Source organism: Salvelinus sp. IW2-2015, linkage group LG2 (genome assembly GCF_002910315.2).
Source record: "Salvelinus sp. IW2-2015 linkage group LG2, ASM291031v2, whole genome shotgun sequence".
Lineage (NCBI taxonomy): Eukaryota > Metazoa > Chordata > Actinopteri > Salmoniformes > Salmonidae > Salvelinus > Salvelinus sp. IW2-2015.
Genome location: NC_036839.1, coordinates 10,369,926 through 10,382,253, shown reverse-complemented (window position 1 = coordinate 10,382,253; position 12,328 = coordinate 10,369,926).

Here is a 12,328-nt window from a genome sequence, read left to right as displayed (position 1 = left end):
CACAATAAAACAAGTTCCATATTGACATAACCTGAATGGCCGCTCAGCAAGGAAGAAGCCACTGCTGCAAAGCCGCCATAAAAAAGCCAGACTACGGTTTGCAACTGCACATGGGGACAAAGATCATACTTTTTGGAGAAATGTCCTCTGGTCTGATGAAACAAAAATAGAACTGTTTGGCCATAATGACCATCGTTATGTTTGGAGGAAAAAGGGGGAGGCTTGCAAGCCAAAGAACACCATCCCAACCATGAAGCACGAGGGTGGCAGCATCATGTTGTGGGGTGGTTTGCTGCAGTAGGGGCTGGTGCACTTCACAAAATAGATGGCTTCATGAGGGAGGAAAATTATGTGGATATATTGAAACAACATCTCAAGACATCAGTCAGGAAGTTAAAGCTTGGTCGCAAATGGGTCTTCCAAATGGACAATGACCCAGCATACTTCCAAAGTTGTGGCAAAATGGCTTGAGGACAACGAAGTCAAGGTATTGGAGTGGCCATAACAAAGCCCTGACCTCAATCCTATTGAAAATTTGTGGGCAGAACTGAAAAAGCGTGTGTGAGCAAGAAGACCTACAAACCTGACTCATTTACACCAGCTCTGTCAGGAGGAATGGGCCAAAATTCACCCAACTTATTGTGGGAAGCTTGTGGAAGGCTACCCGACACGTTTGAGTGTATGTAAACTTCTGACCCACTGGGAATGTGATGAAAGAAATAAAAGCTGAAATAAATAATTCTCTCTACTATTATTCTGACATTTCACATTCTTAAAATAAAGTGGTGATCCTAACTGACCTAAGACAGGGAATTTTTACTAGGATTAAATGTCAGGAATTGTGAAAAACTGAGTTTAAATGTATTTGGCTAAGGTGTATGTAAACTTCTGACTTCAACTGTAGAAAAAGATTTAGAGCAAAAATCCAAATGCACCCACACAAAGTAGGCCTGACACAAAATGTAGACATATGAGCCTGCTTTGACAGTAGCCTACTTTGAAATCATTGACTGCAGACAGATACTGAGAGAAGATACAAAACATGATTTTAAAAAGTACCCAATTTCCCTAGAAGACATGTAGGACAAGTACATACTTCACACTGTCACTTTAATGTTTACATTTAGCCTACAACATGTCATACAACTTCTGGAAGCACGGCCCCATCCTGCAAAACAGAACACGTAGAGCACCCAAAGGAGGTTCCTACACATCTCCCACTATTTGCCCTGCGTCCACTCCGGATGCACACCACACACCCTCTCTTGCGCCCTTCAAACTTCACCAGGGAGTGGCCTGCTTTCAAATTAGGAGTAACAACTCTTGGTGCCACACTCTTGTCTCCCCCGCTTTCGTCCACAGTAGCCATCACAAAGTGAATGCACAAGCTGCATTTTGAATGCCTTCAGGGACCAGCACCTGCGGTTTCTGGGAAGAGGCCTTTGCAGGGTCCCCCACACTGGTCTACTGTCGCCGCCCTCAGGGTACCACACATAGGAAGAAATATGCCACGCAATCGCTTTGAGCAGCTATGTAGGTAGATGCACTTTTTGGATCCAAATGAGACTTACAAATTTCACAAAGTAAACTGTCTGGTACATGGGTGAGTGATGAGACTTAGGGTAGATGCACTCCATGGAAACGTAGGCTCCCCTCTCTAGTGTGCTCTTCCTCCTCCTCTCCCTCTCCATGTTCCTCTCACCCTCCACTCTCCTCTCGCTCGACACCTCCCTTCTCTTCCTCCTCGCTCCACAGCTCTATGCCTCCAGTCATCTCTAACCCCCCCCCTGCCTTCTGCTGCTGAGCCCTGACTCTCCACATCGCTTCCCTCGCTCACTGACCTAGAGTAACAGAGGGAGGGAGAGAGAGAGAGAGAGAGAGGAGAACAGAGGAACAAATAGGATACAATTGTGGTCAGGATCATAATCTCTCGCTCTCTCTCTTTCAGACACATGCACACACTCTCTCCCTTCCTCTCTTTTCCTCAGCCATACAGATACTCTCTAATAATCACCTCTTAGGGGTTTCCATAATAAAATGTGTATTACAGTTACAACACGCCTCCCATTGCACACACACACACGTTTTGTTCTTCTATCCTTGTGGGGACCTAAAATGTATTTCCATTCAAAATCGTATTTTCCCTATCCCCTAACCCTAAACCTAATTCTAATCCTAAACCTTTCCATAACCCTAACCTTAACTGTAACCCAAACCCTAAACCAACTCCTAACACTAAACCTAACCACTAACCTCTTACCCTAACCGTAATTCTAACCCTAAACCTAACCCCTAATCTTAAAATAGCCTTTGTCCTCAAAGGGACGTGGGAAATGTCCCCATGAGGGAGAATGTCCCTTGTTTTACTATCCTTGTGGGGACCCACCCACACACACACACAAACACACACAATATAATCATGTGGTACCCCTGGAAGCGTTGCTGCTGCATCTGCAATAGCTAATGGGGATCCTAATAAACTAAACTAAATCATGATGCTATACAGCACTTTCATTCAATAAATCAGTAAAATCCCATTACACACAAACACCCCCACACATATACAGTATCATCATAAAGCTATACAGCACTTGCATTCAATCAGTCAATCATCATTCACAGTGATTTTATAAAGCCCTTAGTGGCCAGATTGTTTCTCAGATCATTATGTGCATATAGTTCTGTCAGACTGATGGGTAATCAGACAGGATAGAGCACACAAAAAGACGTTCATAAATATGTTCATAGATGACCAGCAAGGTTCGATTATAACCGTAAAGGCTGTATATGGTACACACACTTCAAGACCTACGGTCAGATTAATTAGTTAGCTGGTTGTCTTTGTAGAGGGGAAGTGAGACGATCAGGGGAGTGGCAGCGTACCGAGCAAAGCACAATGTTGCTGCCTCCACTCTACTCTAATGTTCTTGCCTGACAGACAACTACTGAGTTAGATAATGCTATCTTATTAGTTACGAAGCTGGGAGAGTTTCCAAACGAATAGCACCGGCAGAAACAAGCAACTTGTTAGTTGGCTATATAAAAACAATGTCACTAACTCAATATCATTTGAGCTAGCAAACATGACAAACAATAACCTAAGTTCCACAAATAAACACAAATTACTCTAATCTCTATTGCGTGGCTAGTTAGCTGGTTTTCTGTATGGCTAATGATAGGTACTGATCCTTCCTCTCACAGATGATCTGCATGTACAAGCACCATCTGGACTGGACACAGCTAGACAAACGTATCTTTTTGAGAAGATCAGGGAGTTTTGCGACGAAGAGGCTATGGACATCACAAAGTCAAGGGCAGGACAGAAACAGGCTCTCCGAATATAGATTCCCTTGTTCATGCGTGGTTCGGACGGAACAGTCATCAGCACTATCTGCAGTGCCTCTTCAAATGACTCTCTCCTAACACACACGCCATACGTTGCTGCTACTCATTTTTTTTTATCCTGCTGCTCAGCCACTTTACCCCTGATTGTATTCATATAACTACCTTTTCTATCACTCATATCATTATTGATATTGTTCTTGTACATACTGTATATTTTATTTATATTGACACCATCTATTTCTGATATTACTCCTATGCAAGTAAGCATTTGGCTGTACCGTTCACACCTTCTGTAGAGACCCATCCACTTAGCAAGACTTAACATAATATTGATATATAACATGAATATTGATATGTGTGGTCGTAACATGATTTTGTGACATACCACAACAATATCATGTGACCGTATCAAGTGTCCACCATAAAAATATATGGCGCATCCACATAAATATATGGCGCATCCACATAAATATATGGCGCATGCATCGGTTTGTGTACTGTACATGTGCACCTCAGTGAGGTTTCAACTCAGGTTGCATGGCCTTAACTTATGTATGGAATACTATGTGATAAGTGTGTGTGAAACAGTATATAAAGTATGCTAATGTATGGTGTGAAGGCATTTGGGCAGTGTTCAAAGCACTTAAGTAAAAATACTTTATATATGTATTTTTGGGTGTATCTGTACATTACTTTATTATTTATCTTTTTGGCAACTTTTACTTTTACTTCACTACATTCCAAAAGAAAATAATGTACTTTTTACTCCATCCATTTTCCCAGACACCCAAAAGTACTCGTTACATTTTGACAGGAAAATTGTGGAATTCACACACATTCCTACTGCATCTGTAACGCTCGTCTTCCTCGCCTTCTGAGGAGGAGGAGTAGGAAGGATCGGAGGACCAATGTGCAGTGGTAAGTTTCCATATTTTAATAAAGCAAACTGAACACTGAACAAAACAACAAAGTGAACGAACGAAAACGAAACAGTCCCGTATGGTAAGACACAGGAACAATCACCCACAACCCACAATGACAAATAGGCTACCTAAATATGGCTCCCAATCAGAGACAACGACTGACACCTGCCTCTGAATGAGAACCATATCAGGCCAAACACATAGAAACAGACAAACTAGACATACAACATAGAATGCCCACTCACATCACACCCTGACCAAACAAAACATAGAAACATACAAAGCAAACTATGGTCAGAGCGTGACAGCATCTCATCTGGCAGACTCACTAAACACAAAGGCTTTGTTTGTAAATTATTTCTGAGTGTTGGATTGTGCCCATGGCTATCCGTCAATAAAAAAAAATTGAGAAAAAAATTGTGCCGTCTGGTTTAATATAAAGAATTAGAAATGATTTACTCAAGTATGACAATTTAGTACTTTGTAGAGTGGTATTTTGTTCCACCACTGGATGTGGCTAGGGGTTATAGCATTTATTTCACATGACCCATCAATTTAGACAAGTGTGTCTGGGTAAGCATCTAATATTTAAAAAATATTTTAATCTGGATACTTTCTGTTTACCTGGATTTTATTCCTTATTTTAGGCTACTACCACTTTTAGTCTTAATCTTTACTACACTACTCACTGTTTAGCACATGACCTCATGTGAATCCTTAAAGAGATGGGTGGGGCTGGTTTAAGACGGTGTGAACAATGCTGAATGGGTGTAGACAAAGGAGAGCTCTCCAGTAGGTAACAAAACATTCAAAGGCCATTTTCTCAGTGTATCAACTTTCAAAGCAGAATGACTTTCCCATTGTTCCTCAAAAATGCTGTGTATGATACACCATTTTATAGCTCTGAGTCTCTACTTTTATCCAATGTAAAAAAAAAAGCTAAAGCAGTTCTCATGGTAACCAAACAAACAGACTTGCTAGTTTAGCTAACCAAACCATCTGTCCTCGTTTTCCATCATGAAAATGGAATTCAACGATGCCAATTATGTTTCAAATCGACTTTTGCTTTCAAAGGCCTCTCAAACATAGAACATGCAAGAAGGAACTATGGCAATTGAATTTTACCATGCAAAAATACTGTGCTTTATAGGGAAATAATGCACGCTCTAGAATACCCTTCAAGCTAAACAGAAACAATTATTCCACAATGCCATGGAATATGTAGGTATACGCCTTATACCCACTTATTTTTCAGTGAGTATGCATATACTCACGGCTTAATCCCCACGATGTGTATCAAAGTAGTGGAGGTATATGCCATATCAATGAATAAGGCTGATGGAACAGATCAGAATGTTTAGCTTAAAATGTTGTCAAACTATTATTTCTTCACATTTTAGGCACACGGTGGTAGATCTATGAGCGAATGTTCCAAAACGCAATGAATGGAAATCACCTTTCTAAAATGCGCAGCGCACATGTGACTGGTTTCATGGACAGAGATGGAAATATCTGTTCGAAATGTAGAAAGAGAGGAGATCTAAAGATGCAACAACTATCATGGGTTGCCAATATAACTAGGATAATGCCTTTGGCTGCAGGACAATGAAAGAACGAAAACTAATAGAACAGGAGAAAGCATATGAAGAAGTCAATATAGAATAACTGCCTCCACGTTTCTATGGTGGGATTTTGGCTATAGGGTACTTTGACGCGAGGTAAGACATGCCTCCTGATATGAAGTAAAACGTCCAGGTTTCAAACAATTAAGTAACAGGAGAAATATAGCGATGCTAATGATGGGCCTAACCGTACTCTGGTAGACGGAAAGGCTTTCCCAATAACCTTCTCAATGAAATGTTAGCTAGTTCCAAAGTAGCCTATGCTTACCTGGCAGAATGATGTCATGCTTATTTGCATCAATCCAGTGGTCTTTTGTTTTGCATGTGCTACAGAAATACCACTATCCAAACAACAGTGCTAGGTGCCTGTGCACTTGAACTAAAGGGTAACTACACAAAAAAAATCTAAATTTCTTAGATTTTCCCCCCAGACCTCAAAAGTGGTCTTGTGATGTGGTGTAAGCATTGTTATGGACTTACAATATCAAATGCTGTTATTTTTCTATTAAAAAAGTGTGACTTTGAGAGCAAAAACATGAAGAAAATGGGGAAAATCAGAAACCTGTGAATTTCTGACTCAGTTGACAGACTCATTTATCTGTTTCAATAGTAGACCTACAATTAGCCTATTTGCACTTGCAATTAGCCTACTTGCACAGTACAGCTTGGGTTGGCCTGACTGTGAAAGACCAATATGGGGTTTATAATGTTAGGTCATTTATAGTGTATGTCACTGCTTCTCATACAACTTTTCTTTCGCCATGTCGGCCGTTTGGGAAATAGTATAGTATACCCACTTCTCAGGCACCATTACACCACTACACACAGAGAGACAAAATGCCAAAATTGTGTGCAGGTCCCAGACCACATACAATCGTTCGGAAGAGAAAAAGTTAATTAGAAAACGCTTCGTAATCAGCAGGTATACACTAACAGTAAAATATTTACTTTACAGCCCTTCCCAACAATGCAGAGACAAAAACGATAAACAATAGACAAATTGAAAAATAGTAACACAAGGAATAAATACATGAGTAAAGATAATTTCGCTATATACAGTGCATTCGGAAAGTATTCATACCCCTTGACTTTTTCCACATTTTGTTACGTTACAGCCTTATACTAAAATTGATTAAATCAATTTTTTCCCTCATCAATCTACACACATTACCCCATAATGATTTCTTGCAAAAAACTAACAGAAATACCTTATTTACATAAGTATTCAGACCCTTTGCTTTGAGACTCGACAGTGAACTCAGCTGTATCCTGTTTCCATTGATCATCGTTGAGATGTTTCTACAACTTGATTGGAATCCACCTGTCATTTATTCAATTGATTGGACATGATTTGGAAAGGCACACACCTGTCTATATAAGGTCCCACAGCTGACAGTGCATGTCAGAGCAAAAACCAAGCCATGAGGTCAAAGGAACTGTCCATAGACCTCTCAGACAGGATTGTGTCGAGGCATACATCTGGGGAAGTGTACTGAAACATTTCTGCAGCATTGAAGCTCCCCAAGAACACAGTAGCCTCCATCATTCTTAAATGGAAGACGTTTAGAACCACAAAGACTCTTCCTAGAGCTGGCAGCCCGGCCAAACGGAGCAATGGGGGAGAAGGGCCTTGGTCAGGGAGGTGACCAAGAACCCGATGGTCACTCTGACAGAGCTTCAGAGTTCCTCTGTGGAAATGGGAGAACCTTCCAGAAGGACAGCCATCTCAGCAGCACTCCACCAATCAGGCCTTTATGGTAGTGTCCAGATGGAAGCCATTCCTCAGTAAAAGGCACATGACAGCCCGCTTGGAGTTTGCCAAAAGGCCCCTAAAGACTCTCAGACCATGAGAAAAAAGATTCTCTGGTTTGATGAAGCCAAGATTGAACTCTTTGGCCTGAATGCCAAGCATCAAGTCTGGAGGAAACCTGGCACCATCTCTACGGTGAAGCATGGTGGTGGCAGCATCATACTGTGGGGATGTGTTTCAGTGGCAGGGACTGGGAGACTAGTCAGGTTTGAGGGAAAGATGAACGGAGCAATGTACAGAGATCCTTGATGAAAATCTGCTCCAGAGTGCTCAGGACCTCAGACTGGGGTGAAGGATCACCTTCCAACAGGACAACGACCCTAAGCACACAGCCAAGACAATGCAGAAGTGGCTTCAGGACAAGTCTCTGAATGTTCTTGAGTGGCCCAGCCAAAGCACGGACTTGAACCTGAACATCTCTGGAGAGACCTGAAAATATCTGTGCAGCGACGCTCTTCGTCCAACCCGACAGAGCTTGAGAGAATCTGAAGAGAAGAATGGGAGAAACTCCCCAAATACAGGTGTGCCAAGCTTGTAGCGTCATACCCAATAACAATTTAGGCTGTAATCACTGCCAAAGGTGCATCTACAAAGTACTGAGTAAAGGGTCTGATCACTTACGTAAATGTAATATTTCAGTAAAAATATATATATATATATATTTTAGAATAAGTGGGAGCCACATTCTCACATTTGGGCTCATCAGACCAAAGGACAGATTTCCACCGGTCTAATGTCCATCGTTCATGTTTCTCGTGCAAACCTGTCATCAAGGCAAAGGGTGGCTACTACTTATATTTTGATTTGTTTAACAGTTTTTTTGGTTACTACATGATTCCATATTTGTTATTTCATAGTTGTTCTGTCTTCATTATTATTCTACAATGTAGAACATAGTAAAACTATTGAAAAACCTTTGAATGAGTAGGTGTGTTCGAACAGACTGGTGCAGACTGTTACTGTATATTAACAGATACATAGATATAGAAATACACTGCACTTTTCCCCACTTTCGTCAAGTGTATTCAGCTACTGTGAACAACTTCAAACACTCACTCAGTAATTTCCCAACCAATTTGACATGTGTTGGTATCCCATCTGGTTTTTCAAGATCAATATGAGTGTTGAGGCTGTTTGTTTGCAGCCAGCATCTCATTAGCGCTCGTCTTCATCCATTTGCTGTTATCTCACCTCAAGTCTGTACACGTCTGTACAGCACAAATGATCACATTCTAAAAACAGCACATAGTCTGTGGCTGGCTAAAACCAACATAACACTTGCCAAATGAGGGATTGTGTAACAGCTAACACGTTTTAATGTGCGTCCAATAGCAGCGTGTGTCTGAAGCAATAATTCAAGTCTCTCGAGGGAAAGAGGGAAGGGAACAATTTTTACCAGGCAGCAGTCGCCGAGGCCTTCATTATACCAAGTAGAAGAAGAAGAACACAAACGAACTGCAGCATTCAGTCATTTTATAATGAGTATGGGGTGACACAGGTCACCTTATATGTGTTCTTCCCTCATTAAGAGGAAGAGGCTAGTCAGATACTGATTCCTGTGCAAAGATGAAGCCATTAGCTTTGGCTGGACAAAGTCTGCTCTTGTGCTGTGAGCTAGAGGTTTTTAATTGCTACGTTTCCAGACACATACAGCTCAACTTTTGCCAGGCATCCGTACCCTGTCACAACACTTGACAATGTGTCTGTCTGCACATTTAGTAGATATGCTACTTAGGCCTAACTGGATAACTTAGTGTCCATGTGTATTGAGTCACTATGTTAACCTGTTGTGTTCTTATTACTGTGCAATCATTCTTAGTACAGTGTAACAAGCAACGACATTTACACGGTACAAGAAGAGGTCAACAGTAAGCTGCTCATTACACAGTCGTAAGAAGACGGTGAAGTGTTACCCTCCTCTGTTCTATTGCTTTTTGTCCAATTCAGACCGTGTTAGGCTATTCTGAAAATCATTAGCATTAAAACAGCTACTTGTTTCCATGTGGATTCACTCTTGCCGCACAGACGTCAGAATCAAAGCAAGTAAATTACACAGCTAGCATTGACATATGGTGCAAGGCAGTCTGCTATTGCGCGGCTATTTATGGCTGCTCCCGGCTAGGTCAGTCAGTCACAAGGGACCCTTCGAAAATGCTGTCTGAACAATCCCTTTAATTGTGAGCAATGCCTTTAACCCACACATTCACACGCAATTAGTTTTACATTTTCAGTTTCCTACTGCATGTGTCACTCAAAAGTACTTAGAGGATTTGGGTTAGAGGTTGATCTTGAGTCTCTTCACAGTTCACACACTGGAAGGCTGTTGAGTTATGCAACATTGTACACTAAACTGGGGGGGAAAATGCAGATTCATTCTTGTCTCAAGATTATCCTAGAAGGGGGGTCGGGGATCTGTAATGCACATTGCAAAGAGTACAGAAAAAAACATTCCCTAGTTGTGATCGCACATATAGAAGGATGATATCAGGTTTTCTATTCCATTTCAAGTGAATGGTATTTAAGATTCCCATCATCGCCAAATCTTGTGTAAAGAAATGTTATAGGCCTACTCTGCTACTCAAGATACTTTTTAGCCAATATACTGTCTCCCATCAGAGCTTAATGGAAGAAAGTTTGACATTCTTGTGTAACCCATTTCATAAAAATAGCCTGGGCAAGACCTGATAGGACGTCCAGGATTGATTTATTAACCTAATCAGAGAGACGTAGGGGACATGCATTTAGCGTGCACTTTGTATCAGCAGAGATGGCACTTGAGGTCATTTGCTGGGAAGAACAGCCAATCACTTGACAAGATCTTCTCTCATTTCCCTTCCCATCTTACTCCATAATCCTTCTGATCAGGGATACTGCATGGGCCATGCTTCTGATTTGATATTAGGTTGGTTGATTAGGCACCCTATTTCTCACCAATGCTGTTTTCCTCTATTTGAAATACTATACAACCTTGTTTCATTGTGACTATGTTGATTTCCAAACGCAGCTCAAGGTTTATCAGCAATCCTCTGTCCACGAAAGAAATGGGTTGTGATTGGCTCTCAGCAAAGATAGCGTTTTAACTCGATCTGGGAACATGGCCTCCGTCCCAAATGGCCCACTCTTCCTCATATGGTGCACTACTTTTGACCAGAGCTCTGCCAATTGCGATGCACAGTTGGCCACTCCGTACTGAAACAATAATAGGCCATCATACATTCTTCTGTCATGTAACATGAGAGCGTGTAGTGGCTAATCTAAAATACCTGAGTGATTCCATCACAGCTGGGTCAAATGGACAGAGCCACTGAGGCACACAATAAACTGTCAACATCTTGTGGTGATCAAACGATATTACATCTGTCCAAGATCTGAGATGATTGTCTTCCATACAGTAGATCAGCTTTTCTTTAACCGTATATATAGTGTCTCATTATTATAAAGGGTTGTGGGTCAGAGTTAATACATACTGGCAAACCATTTCACTCATATAAGATACTGTATTGCAAGACATAAACACCCCTGAATGAGTAACTACACAAATGGAATTCATACTTTATTTTACAGTATTTTTGTAGGCATCCTTTTCATAAACACAGGAAACAGCTAGTCCTATATGGATGTTTTCATTGTCTAGAATAGCGGCACAACAGGGCTTGTTGCTAATGCACCAGCTCCTGGTGATTGAACATTGTTTACCACACAATTACTGTGGTTAGCAGAAGGGTTCCTCCTTCTAATCACTGACTTACTGTCTAAATGGCTATTACCATATAGAAGTCGTTTTTTACCATCACTTCCCTTAAACATGTCAATATCCAGATTGCACCAGGGATTGCACAACCACCGTCCACGTCAGTGGCTTCTGCAGCAGTCACTGCAGATTGTCTAGGGTGCGCGTCCAAAATGGAACCCTATTCCCTATATAGTGCACTACTGTTGACCAGAGAGGTGCATCAAAAAATAGGGCACCATCTAGGGAATAGGATGCCATTTGGGTCGCTGTCCAGATCTTTACATTTGAGATGTACTACTACAAGACAGACACCTCTCCCGTGGCAATGGATCAGTCTCCCCAGTCTCCCACACAGTCTTGCCTCAAACCATCTCTAATTAAAGCTATGTTTCATTCTGGGCACAGTGGAAGTGCAGGTCCCCACAACAATTAAGGGCAGGCTTACTCCTCTGGACCTCTGATCCTGTGTGAGAAGAAAGGGGCCATCCAGGGTGCTGATTATCCCTCCTCTCTCCCCATTATTGGATTCACTTCTCCGACTGAATAAAATCCCATATATCGAGCGCACTAGCAGGGAGAGAGAGGCTGGCAGACACACACGATCATGTACATATCAGACACGAGGAGAAAGAGAGGACAAACACAGTATAGGACCGTGGCCTTCCTCCCTTGCATTTAATCGTGAGGGTGTTGATGTTGGGAAGGAGATGAGATGAATCGTGTGAATAGCGGAACACATTTAGGGGACGGTGAATGTAGTAGTCAAGTGCTGTAGTAGCTAATGCACTGCCGTTTCTTCAGGATACTGGATGTGAAACGTCTCTATAATCACGACCGAGGACGCTGGTGTATAATGGCCCATAAATCATGTGAGTGTTGGGGCTTTTCAAAGCAG